The sequence below is a fragment of the Rhinopithecus roxellana genome, chromosome 13, assembly GCF_007565055.1.
Source record: "Rhinopithecus roxellana isolate Shanxi Qingling chromosome 13, ASM756505v1, whole genome shotgun sequence".
Lineage (NCBI taxonomy): Eukaryota > Metazoa > Chordata > Mammalia > Primates > Cercopithecidae > Rhinopithecus > Rhinopithecus roxellana.
Genome location: NC_044561.1, coordinates 102,288,757 through 102,299,890, shown reverse-complemented (window position 1 = coordinate 102,299,890; position 11,134 = coordinate 102,288,757). Strand labels below are relative to the sequence as shown.

Below are 11,134 nucleotides of genomic sequence, written 5' to 3'. Positions count from 1 at the left end.
CCCACTGGGTGCCTGGGCAGGGACGGGGGCCCCGTGTGCTGGCCAGTCCCATGAGGATTGACGGTGTACACACTCAGGGTGTGTCAGTATCTGGGTTGCTTTCTGGACCAGGCAGGCCCACGTCACAGTCCCCATGACGCACCTGGCAGAGTTGAACTAGCCTTGAGCATCAGATCTTCTGCCTGCCTATGAAGAGCTTACAGCCCAGAGTCCCACACAGGAAACACACAATAGGAACAATAACAAGAAGGACATTTGCCACTAATTCAGCACTTACTCCCAGAGAGCACAGAGATACTACCCCGGGCACTTTAAAGGCATTATCTCAATGGCTTCTCATGCCTTCCCTGCAGAGTCGGTGTGACTCACACCATTCCTCCAGGTGGGGAAACTGAGGCACAGAGGCACAGTTTCTCTCTCAAGTTAGCTGGAAAGTGGGCCAAGGCCATGTCTTCTATGGGACACGTTGAGGTGTGGGGCATACCTCAGGGTAAGCTACGTGGCCCTGAAGCTGAGGTAACGTGGGTGACGGATCCACCTTAGGTCAGGTCTCCAGGGCCAAAGCAAAGTGGAAAATAGAGACCCTAACTGAACCAAGCAACTCCTCCCCCACCTCACTTCATTCAGTCATGACCTGAAAGGGCCTTTAGAGATGAGGGAGGAGGAAGCAGGCCCTTCTGGGTGAGGGGCTTGCTTGTGGTCCCAGCATGTCAGCATGGAGCCCAGTTGCCCTAACTCCCACCTATTTAATACATACAGGGACTCTCTTTCTATTCCCTGGTTGGATAGTTGCCACCGATCACTGACTTCAGCCACCTAGAAATACCTTTCTTTGGGCATGCCCTTGCTTGAACTCTTCAGTGGCTCCCTCCTGCTTCAGGGTCTGGACTAAATTCCCAGGGCTGACATGGAGACCTCCACAGCCCACTCCCTTTATTACCTCCTCAGCACTCCCTCAGCATCTCTGCCTCAGCTGGACTGGGAGCCCCACCATTGCTGCCCCACTGCACACCCACTTCCCACCCGCCCTGACTCCATACCTTTGCCTGTGCTGCTGCTGACCCTAGAACACCTTCTCCTGCCCCCACCCACCTAGCCAAATCCACCACTGAGCTCCTCCAGGAAGCCTCCCGGATCACCCAAATCCATGTGGCTTCTCCCACCTCTGACTCTGGATCAGAGTCTCCTGTTCCATTCTTTAATAATCATCATGTATTCGTGTGTACCTTAGGCTACTAGTTAGACCCTAAGTTCCTTGAGGGCAGGGCCAAGTTATTAGCTCTGCACTGGTTACTCTTCTTTTGAGACAGCATTTCGCTCTGTCACCCAGGCCGTAGTGCTGTGATGCAATCATGGTTCACTGCAGCCTTGACCTCTGAGGCTCAAGGGATCCTTCCACCTCAGCCTCCCTAGTAGCTGGGACCACAGGTGCACACTGAGACACCTGGCTAATTTTTTTATTTTCTGTAGAGACAGGGTTTCGCCATGTAGCCCAGACTGGTCTCAAACTCCTGAGCTCAAGTATTCTGCCTGCCTGAGCCTCCCAAAGTGCTGGGATTACAGGTGTGAGCCACCACGCCCAGCCAGTTACTCTTTTCAAAATAAGGAGTGGAACTGTGCTCTGACCAGACTGTATTTCTGCTTTGTTATATGTTTGTATGAACAAGTATAACCTTTGGGTGGCCAGGAAACAGCACACACTCAGAAACTCCCAAATAGCACCCATGGCAGCCTGAGTAATCAACCACTATGTCCTTCCTGCTGGGCCCAGAGGCCTCTCTGGATCCTCTCATCATAATGCTGCAGGCAGCCACTGTCAACTAGAGTTGGCCCATGAGGTGAAGTCTCTACGCCATCGGGAATGGGTGCTCCATAAAGGCAGGGGCTTGTCTTATCCCTAGGGCCTAGTACTATGCCTGGCATGTAGCAGGCTCACGGTAAATTATTTATTTATTTATTTATTTTTTGAGATAGGGTCTTGCTCTGTCTGCAAGGCTCAAGTGATCCTCCTTTCTCAGCTTCCCACGATCCTCCTGCCTCAGCTTCCCACCATCCTCCTGCCTCAGCTTCCACCATCCTCCTGCCTCAGCCTCCTGAGTAGCTGGGACCACAGGTGTATGCCACCACAGCTGGTTAATTTTTGTATTTTCTGTAGAGATGGAGTTTTGCCATGTTGCCCAGGCTGGTTTTGAACTCCTGGGCTCAAGGGATGTGTCCACCTTGGCCTTCCAAAGTACTGAGATTACAGGCATGAGCCACCACACCTGGCCTCAGTAAATATTAACTGAGTGAATAAATGCCCCTCCTAGAAAAGTCAATCACAGAAACTTAAATGACTGACCCTTATGTAAAAGATGGGTTGGGCTGGAGCATCAGATCTGAGTCCCAGCTCTGTGATATTGCACATGTTACTAAACCTCTGAGCTGTAGTTTTCCACACTACCTTCTTTACAGACTTATCCTGAAGGCTAAATGAGGTATCATGTGAAGTACCTAGGACACAGCTGGCATTTAGTAAATGTTAGTTTCCTACTTTCTCGTGGCTACATGTTACAGAAACAGTCATCTGAGTGAAGTGAAAATGGAGATGCTCTTCCCAGAAGAAGAAAGAATGTCAGCTGGACAGAGAAGGAGGTGCTCTACACTCCAGCCCTCTGTGTGGAATCTGGGTGGTGCAGCAAGACCCTAGCTTATGTCATCACAGCTTTCTTCCTACTGCTGAATGATAATAACAGGAAGAGTACCATTTAATTGAGTTCCTGCACACTGAGTGCTCTGCTGGTCACTGGGCATACACTGATCTTATCTGTTCACCGTAATTCCCAGCTTCAGAGTGAAGCACCTTGCCCAAGGCAACACACCCCGAGAGTGGTGAGGCCAAGCTTTGGCTCTGAACCTCTAGGAGTCTCCTACCCTGGTGCAGCTGAGTCACAGATTTCTCTTTTAAGAAACCCACAAAGAAGTCCTTAGGTGGCAAAAATTTGATCACATGGCCAAATACAGCTGCATGGGAGGCTGGGAAATGGAGGCAGTCTATTGTTAGCAGGTTCTGTGCCAGCCCTGCTATAGCATGCTGTCAAGCCCCTGCCCTCTCTGGGCCTCGAGTCTCCATATTTGGTCAGGGAAGAGTTTGGATGGATTTTCTCTGAGGTTTCCCCTAGCTGTACTAAGGCCCCACAAAGGGCCAACTCTATTGCCACTTCCAGCCCCTGCTGAGGCGTGAACACTAAAGATGTCCACTGTGAGCATTTGGTCTCCAGACACAATGTCCTTCATGCTATTTCTGAGCTCCGTCTTGGTTTTGCTTTTTGGTGATGTGTGTGAGTTAAGGTAGGCCAGGTTATGTTGCAGCAGCAAACAACCCTGAAATCTTAGTAGCTCCTAATAGGAAGTGTCTTTCTCATGCACACTACTACCCGTCGAGGGCTGGCAGGGTCCCCGTGTCTCCTTACTCCAGGACCGGGGGTGATGGGGCAGCTGCCATCTCAAAGGCTGTCAAGCCACGGCAGAGGAAAAGAGATCTCTATCTGGCAATTAAGTGCTCCAGCCCAAATAACAAATGTCACTTCTCACACCTTGTTGGCCAGGTTACCCCACCTCCCAATCACAAGGGAGCAGGGAACTGCCATCTCACCACATGCCTGGAAGGCAGAGAGTAGGAAATACAGGAGGATGACATTAATAATAACCTCAGGCCTCTGTTCCAGAGTGTCTGCCAGCCAGCTGTGATCACCTGTGTCTGGGCAAGGGTAGCAGATGTGACCTGGGAGGCTGCACCGAGTTCTGCTGGGACCTATGTGGGGAGTGACGGGCTGAAGAGATGGAAAGACGTCTGACATTCTGGAGCCCAGGGCTGAGGCTGGACAGCGCAACCTGCCACTGTAGGTAAAATTCCTATGCTGAAACAATCTCCAATGCGATAGTGCTAAGAGGTGGGGACTTTTGGAAGGTGATTATGTCACTGGGGCAGAGATTAGGGCTCTTATACAAGAGGTCTGAGGGAACTTGTTTGCCCCTTTACATGACAATGCAGTGAGAAAATGTAATCTTTGAAGCAGAGAGCACGTTGATCTTGGACTTCCCAGCCTCCAGAACTGTAAGCAGTAAATTCCTGTTAATAAATTATCCAGTTTAAGATATGTTGTTACAGCACCCTGAATGGACTAAGACACAGTCCCAGCCAGGAGCGTTAGTTTCCAGTTCTGTAAAACTGGGGCAGTATTTCCTAACCTGCAGAATTTTAGTGAAGATGAAATGGATGAGTAACAGTGGGGAAACGCCTCTCTACTCCCCAGCAGCCTTCTACAGAAGGCGTACTTTTCAGCGGAAGACTCTGCCCAGCTGAGCCCTATGCCAGATTTGGGTGGTCAAATTTGAGAGCAGGAGCTTGGCAAAGAGGGGCTTTGGGGAGGCAGTCAGTTTGGAGGGGGCATATTGTAAGACTATGTGCTTACAAAAGCATAATATATTCCTAAGATTTCTTTGAGGTGACTTTATTTGGGACAGTTCTGGGGGAGTCGATGGAGATGGGGGCACCCTGGCCGCTGATGCCTTCCCCCATTCAAACAGATTTGGGGATTCCTATGGCAGTGCACAAGATGAGGGTATAAAAAGGGGGCAAGAGAAGGAAGGCAGCATGATGGATGGAGGCTGGACCAGTATAGTGACCCCCAGGGAAAGTCCCCTGGGAGGGTGAAGGCAAGTAGGAGGGTACTCTGAGAATAGGGTTAGGTTCTGAAGCTGTTGCCTTCCTGTGATGCAAGCCCCAGCTCCTCCTCCATCCTCAAATCTTCAGTAAATACCCTCTGTTGACAGGACGTTCGCTACTGCACAGTGGGCACTCAGCATGCTACTTTGTATCATCTCATGTGTCATGACATGTCATGTCAAAGCCAACCTGTGGACACACAGGTCCTCTCGGCTTCCCTCAGGTCGGAGTGGGGAGAAAGCAGGTCAAAAGCCCAGCCTTGGTGGGAATGTAAACCAGTACAACCACTATGGAAAACAGTATGGAGATTCCTTAAAGAACTAAGAGTAGAACTACCATTCGATCCAGCAATCCTATTACTGGGTATCTCTACCCAGAGGAAAAGAAGTCATTGTATGAAAAAGATACATGCACACACGTTTATAGCAGCACAATTGGCAATTGCAAAAATACGGAAACAACGTAAATGCCCATTAACCAATGAGTGGATAAAGAAAATGTGGTATATATACACCATATAATACTACTCAGCCATAAAACGGGACAAAATAATGGCCTTTGCAGCAACTTGGATGGAGCTGGAGGCCATTATTCTGAGTGAGGTAACTCAGGAATGGAAAACCAAATATCACATATTCTCTTTTTTCGTTGTTTTTTTTGTTTTTGAGACGGAGTCTTGCTCTGTTGCCCAGGCTGGAGTGCAGTGGTGTGCAGTCTCGGCTCACTGCAACCTCCGCCTGCTGGCTTCAAGCAATTCTCCTGCCTCAGCCTCCCAAGTAGGTGGGACCACAGGTGTGCACACCACCATACCCAGCTAATTTTTGTATTTTTAGTAGAGACGGAGTTTTGCCATGATGGCCAGGCTAGTCTTGAATTCTTGACTTCGTGATGTTCTCTCTTTTAAGTGGGAGCTAAGCTACGAGGATGCAAAGGCATAAGAATAATATAATGGACTTTGGGGACTCTCGGGAGGGTAGGAGGGGTTGAGGGATTAGAGGCTACATATTAGGTACAGTGTGCACTACTCAGTTGACAGGTGCACCATAATCTCAGAACTCACCACTAGAGAACTTATCCATGTAACCAGAAACCACCTGTACCCCAAAACCTATTGAAATAAAAAAGCCTAGCCTTGGTCCTGCCCAGTGCAGAGATACATGAAGCTGTGACTTTGATTTACTCTTCCAAAAACCTTAAATAGCCAGCCCTGATCTGCTGACACAGTTCGCGTTCTGAGCAGAGAAATGGAGGAGAAGGCAGCAGAAAGACAAGAAAGAATCTCTGCTGAGATCAGGGGCTAGCTCATTAATCTAGGTGAGTATGCCATTTTGGAGATTATACAAACCAAGCCCTGGAGGGGTCAAATGACTCAGTAATGCAGCCAGCCCATGGCACAGGCAGGGTGAGGAGCCACATCTGCCTTCCTATAGCCACCAGAGAAGGGAAACGGGTGCAGAACGGTCACATAGCAATTCAGTAGCAGAGCCAGGATCCAGCGACCCCAAACCCTGGTCTCTCCCGGTTGCTAGCCTGGGAATGTTGCCCAGCTCTTTCACCCACTTTTGGCCTTGGCTCCTCGCCACACCTGTGCCAGTAGGTGGCTGGGTTACTCTGAGTTGTTTGACTCCTCCAGGGCTCAGTTTGTCTAATCTCCAAAATGGCACGCTCACCTCGATTGACTAGCTAGCTTCTAATCTCAGGGAAGTGTGTTATCTTGTCTTTCTGGGGGGATTCTGGGAGTCAGATAGAGAGAGGCAGCATGATCTGAGAAATCTGAGCCCCAGACACTAGAGGTGGAACTGGTCCTGCTGCATCCTGGCCGGAAGCAGCATTTGAAAGCTGATCTTGAGCGAGACAATATGAGGATAGCCATTGTCATTGTTGCACGCATCATCTTCCTTAACCCTCAGTTGGCCCTGTCAAGTGGGTTCCTTCGTTTTCTAGTTTTTCCATTGAGAAAACACAAGTAAGATTCAGTCTGAAGACTGGTAGCTCAGTGCTCCCAACAAGGGGCAGGAGGGGCCTGGCTGAGCACCCTGAAGGAGGAGTGGGGGCGGGTGCCAGAACATGGATGCTTTCCTGTCTGGCTGGAGCTGCTCCCACCGTGTTCCGGAGCAGGGCAGAACAGGAAGGCAGGAACAATGGGCAACCGGCAGTGGCGAGGTGCTGGGGTTCCTGAGCCACGGGCGGGGAGGCTCGGGCCTGGTCACCACCAAGGCTGGGGGTGCAAGTTTCCTGTGCAAGAGACTTAACAAGATTAGCAAGTAACATTTTTGAGCACTTACTGTATGTCCGGACCTGTGTTAGACACTTTAGATGGATTAGCCTCATTTTACAGATAAACAAATTGGGGCACAGAGAGTTTAAATGAAATGCTTAAGGTAAGAGGTGAAAGATTTGAACCCAGGCAGGCTGGCTCCAGATCCTATGCTCTTAACTACTATAACTTTATACATGTATACATACATATATGATTATATACATGTTCTACATACTTTCTCAATTTTCCCCTTTCACTTAATTTATCATTGCCACTTTTCTATGTCATCAGTATCATCCTTGTTTAAAGTGCTAACATGCCGGGAAGACCTTGTCCGTGTGTCCTGGCCACATCCCAGTCTGTTTTTCCCGTTACCTGAGGGGTCTGGATTTCCACTATTGGTGCTGTCATTGAGTTAAGGTGTGGTTCCTCTCATTTAAACTGGTGATAACAATGGTGGTACCAAGGGGTGGGCTGGGGGGTGCTTAAGCCCCTTTTAATCTCTATCATAATAACTCCTTTATCCAAATAAACACCATCTACATAAAATAATGTGCTTATATGCAAACAGTACTTCAAGACAGGACTCCCTCCCCAGCTCAATCAGATTGCTGCACCCAAGCATTCCCACGGAGAAGTCCCCCAGGCAGCCTGGCTGCTGGGTTAATGCCGTAGTGGTGCTGCTCTGAACACAAGCTGTGGGAGCACTGCTGGTATCTTAGGATCCGGTGGGGTGGAGATGTGGAGCCCAGGAAGACCCAGCCTGACCTGGTAGTAGGGGCTTCAGAAATTGCTGGAGAGGGTAGAGGCTGTTGCCTAGGGCTCTTACTGCATTTTAATGTAAGATGAAGGCCACAGATTGGTGCTGTCAAGACTGGGAAGGCCTGTGGGACTCAGGACTCCCTGAGTCCCTAAGACTGACCTGCTCCTCCTTTCACCTGAGACAGACTGGGAGATCCCAGGGTAGTGGGGGCAGGGAAGTAGAAGGGGCTTGTTGAAAATTCTCCACCATGTCAGCTAGGAGAGCCTGCTGGAGCCACTCCCCCAGGGGTGATGAACCAGCTGGAGGACCTCTCCTAGAGCCCCCTTTTGGCCCTCACAAGGCCAGCTGGGAGCACTGGATGGGGAATGAGACAGTTTTGTGTTCTAGTTTCATCCCTGCCCGTGGGTGGCTATGTGGCCCTGGGCAAGTCACTCTCCCTTGGTAGCCTCTGGCTTCCCAACCCTACCATACCAGGGAACACCATGGACTCTCCCGTTCTGCCAGATGGTCTAGCAAAGATTCTTTCCCTCTCGGGTCACCTGGGCTGGCAGGTGGGTGATTCAGAAGTCACCTTTCTGAACCTCCAATTATTATTACATATTAATATACATTTACCTAATTACTTCCAAGTATGGCTTTTGGGGATCACCTGCTACCCACTTCCCCTTCTTATGGTAGCTGTCCTCAATTTTCATCTGGGGAAGCCTCCTCTCCTCCACCTCAGCCATGTGCAGTGGATGGAGTTGACTCTTCTTCTGGTTCCAAAAGGGGAAGAGAGGCTCGCAGATCTATGCATTCCATTCCCCAAACCTCAGAGGAGTGGGGGTCGGGGTGGGACATGTGACCCAATTCCAGCCCATGGCATCAGGCTTAGAACCAGTCCCAATTGTGGAGAAGTCTGGAAGCTTCAAACCTGAGGGGATTTGAGGTTGGAGTTAACTGGCAGCCATCCTGCCCCCATGGAGAATGGAGCCATTGCAGAAAAGGCGGAGCTGGGAATGGAGAGACAGACCAGGGCCTCGTGATGTAGCTTAATCCCTTAAGTCCAGCTGTGCATGAAGCCAAGTGCTCACCCTTAGGCTTTTCAGGTACAGGAGACAAATGCCTTTTTCACTGAAGCAAGTTTGAAGTGGATTTTCTGTTGCTTACAGCTAGAAAAATCCTGACTTTTGTTGACGTTACTTAATTCTATGATACCATCAGTGGTATGATGATTTTATAAAGGAAAATATTAAATCTTAATAACAGGTTTTTTTTTTGTTGTTTTTTTTTTGTTGTTGTTGTTTTTGAGAAGATCTGGCTCCATCACCCAAGCTGGAGTGCAGTGGTGCGATCTCGGCTTACTGCAACCTCTGCCTCCTGGGCTCAAGCCATCATTCCACTTCATCCTCCCGGCCTCCCAAGTAGCTGGGACTACAGATACATGCCACCACACCCTGATAATTTTTGCATTTTTAGTAGAGATGACATTTCTCCATGTTGCCCAGGCTGGTCTTGAACTCAAGCAATCCACCCACCTCAGCCTCCCAAAGTGCTGGGATTACAAACCTGAGTGAGCCACTGCACTGGGCCTAATAACAGTTTTTTGTTTTTTTTTTTAATTAAAAAGATGCAAATCAGGTTCCCCTCTTAAAAAACTGACACTAGTGTATTTTTATTTATAAAATTGCATACCACCATCTCCTTTGGTGATATGTTCAAAGTTCTTCACATCTAGAGTCTAGACTGTGAGAAACAAACTCACCCGTCCAAACCCAAAGAATGGACCCAGAGACACAGAGAACAGTGGAGGTGAGACTTTTAATATAGTCTTGCAAGATGGGGTGTCTGGTGGGCAGGCACACCCAGCACGCTTACAACAAGCAATTTATCCTCTAGTGTGTGGGTCCCTCTCCTGGTTCCTCAGAGGTTGAGTACAGATTGAGTGGAGTCACAATCTTCCTGGATGTCACCTGTTGGTTGTTGAGTAGGGTTGTTTTGTTTGTTTGTTTTCTGAGATGGAGTCTCATTCTGTCACCCAGCCTGGAGTGCAATGGCATGATGTTGGCTCACTGCAACCTCCGCCCCCCGGGTTCAAGCGATTCTCCTGCCTCAGCCTCCCGAGTAGCTGGGATTATAGGCACCCACCACCACGCCCAGCTAATTTTTGTGTTTTTAGTTAGAGACAGGGTTTCACCATGTTGGCCAGGCTGGTCTCAAACTCCTGACAAGTGATCCACCCGCCTTGGCCTCCCACAGTGCTGGGATTACAGGCGTGAGCCACCTTGCCTGGCCAGGTAGGGATTTTGGGTGTTTTTTTTAGGGTTGTCTCACTGCATTTTGTTGCAGCCCATAATGTATTGCAATTATAGTCCGCTCAAGGACTTTTTAAGTATTTGACTTATGACCTAGGTAGTCGGGCAAGCTGATAAAAGAATAGATAAAGTGAGCTATTTTGCAGGCTAGTAAATCTTCATTCTAGACTAAACTCTTAGGTTTGGATGAGAGCAACTAAGGGTACCCCAACTAGCAGGCTCCAGCTATTAAAGCAGGGGCCTAGTATATTCTGTCCTTCTGTAGTTTGCAGACCCAAGCCTACTTGAGGCACTTCGTCTTGGAAATGGACCACCATTTACATATTTCCTACACAGACTTTGGAGGTATTCAGCCATTTTTCCTTTCCTTTTTCTTTTCTCTCTTCTTCTTCTTTCTTTTTTCTTTTTTGACAGAGTTTCATTCTGTTGCCCAAGCTGGATTGCAGTGGCATGATCATAGCTCTGCAGCCTCTAACTCCTAGGCTCAAGTGATCTTCCAGTCTCAGCCTCCTGAGTAGCTGGGACTACAGGTATGCACCACCACACCCAGCTAATTATTTTCTGTAGAGACAGGGTTTTGCCATGTTGCCCAGGCTGGTCTCAAACTCCTGGACTCAAGTGGTCATCCTGCCTCAGCCTTCCAAGGTGCTGGGATTACAGGCCTGAGCCACCATGCCCAGCCTTCTCTTTTAATTGCATTGTCTGGCTAGCAATAAATCAGTCTTCTATATACTCAGTATAATCTGTTATTTCCACACGGCATGATTTTAAAAGTCATTTTAAGTGATAGTTAGGGAATCGGGTAAAATTCCGCTGGACTTGATCACAGCCAGCCAAACAAATGGATAGCAGACAGTGACGATACCTTACTCCCCCTCTGCCTGCTGGCTGGTAGGTTTCTTGGACTTCCATTCTCGGGCACACCCTCATTCAAGAGACTTTTAAGATGGTGTTGATGGGGAGGTAGTGTGTGAGAATGAGTTACGATCATTGATCATCGTTACCATTTCTTTGAAGCATTCCAAATTGTTACCAAACTTGAAACAAATGCCCCTGGCTGAGTCTGGGTGTGTTGGGGGCCAAGTATATAACTGGAAGTTCTCTGGATT

At 48.8% G+C, this 11,134-nt stretch overlaps 1 long non-coding RNA gene across 1 annotated transcript in view; it reads left to right on the top strand.

The window, feature by feature from the left end:
• LOC115892685 overlaps positions 1 to 11,134 on the top strand; it is a 55,295-nt gene that overhangs the window by 5,287 nt on the left and 38,874 nt on the right. The window contains exon 2 of the long non-coding RNA XR_004052569.1: positions 3,708 to 3,881. This is a non-coding gene — a long non-coding RNA (uncharacterized LOC115892685). The remainder of the gene's footprint in view (positions 1 to 3,707; positions 3,882 to 11,134) is intronic.